Source organism: Vombatus ursinus, unplaced genomic scaffold, assembly GCF_900497805.2.
Source record: "Vombatus ursinus unplaced genomic scaffold, bare-nosed wombat genome assembly UNPS02004533.1, whole genome shotgun sequence".
Classification (NCBI taxonomy): domain Eukaryota; kingdom Metazoa; phylum Chordata; class Mammalia; order Diprotodontia; family Vombatidae; genus Vombatus; species Vombatus ursinus.
The window spans coordinates 1,882,048-1,883,671 of NW_020944311.1; positions in this window are offsets into that span (position 1 = coordinate 1,882,048).

Sequence of the window (1,624 nt, forward strand, 5' to 3'; positions counted from 1 at the left end):
GCAAGAATCCCTCCATGTGCACCATCCCCCACCAATGACCAAGAATCTCTCCATGTGCACCATCCACCACCAATGCCCATCCCCACCAATGCCCAAGCATTTTCACTTTTAGATAGCTCTAAGCCTTAAGAAGCATTTCCTGACCTTCAGCCTCAGTCTGCCTTTGTCCTCCTTCTGCCCTCTGGGGCCAAGCTGGACAAATCAAATCCCTTTTTCCATTGGACAGCCCTTTAAATATTTAAAGCCAGCTATCATCACTTCAGTGACCAGTCATGATTCCTTCCTGAGGGAGAGGTACTGGACTCCAGATGCAGAATGGTGTCACTGTCCTGTGGCCATTGGGGGAATTTGTTTTGCTTTGATTCTGCTGGTTTGTGAGAAAGGCCTTGTTTTAATTTTCTTTTCTTTTTGTTAAATGAAGGTGGGAATGGGGAATGGGAAGGACAGGAGCGTGCAGATAAGCCAGGAGAGAGAGGAGGCACAGCCAAGATGGCGGACTGAAGGCAGGGACTCGCCAGAGCTCTCCCCCAAACTGGTCCAAAGATCTTTATATCATGACTCTAAACCAATTCTGGAGCACCAGAACCCACAAAAAGATGCAGTGAAACCAACTTGCAGCCTAAGATAACTTAGAAGGTTGGCAGGAAAAGTCTGTCACACCTGGGTAAGAGAGGAGCACAAGCCCAGCCAGACCAGGCCCCAGCAAACGAGGAGCAGGCCTCAAGCAACTGAATCAGCAGCGGCCGCTTCTGGAGCTCTCAGGCCACAGAAGGTAAAGAGGTTGAGCAGTCGGTCAGAAGGAGATTGCTAGCACTGAGGCAGGATTCTGTTGCTCTGCCCATACTCAGTCCTGGGTGGCAGTCCTGGGGTGAGGAGAAGCACTAGCACAGCACAGCTTGGGCAGAAGGGGAGCAGGGACCCTGGTCACAGTTCCAGGGTTGAAAAGACTGCTTGTGGCCACTCACAAGCCAGTGCATGGTACAGGAGAGCAATAAACACACTTTGCCCTAGATCAGGGGTGGGGAACCTTCAGCCTCAACCCTTTGGCTCAATCCAAACTTCACAGAACAAATTCCCTTAATAAAAGGATTTGTTCTGTAAAACTTGGACTCAGTCAAAAGGCTGTACCCGAGGACCTAGAAGGCCACAGGTGGCCTCAAGGCCGCAGGTTCCCCACCCCTACCCTAGATCATGCCACCTTGAAAGAGCCAAAACCTTACAGGTCCCTAGAATTAACTCTAAAAACAGCTGCACAAAAAATCTGAAGCTTGGGACAGTGCCCCCTCCACTTGGGAGGCAGAGCCCCACTTTAGCATAGAGTTAAAAGTCAAGAAATTGGCTGGAAATGAGCAAATGACAGAAAAAAATTCTGACCATAGAAAGTTACTATAGTGACAAAGAAGATCAAAACACACACTCAGAAGAAGACAACAAAGTCAAAATGCTTGCTTCCAAAGTCTCAAAGGAAAATATGAATTGGTCTCAGGCCATGGAAGAGCTGAAAAAGGATTTTAAAAATCAAGTAAGAGGGGGCAGCTAGGTGGTGCAGTGGATGGAGCACTAGCCCTGGATTCAAGAGGACCTGAGTTCAAATCCGACCTCAGACACATAACACTTACTAGCT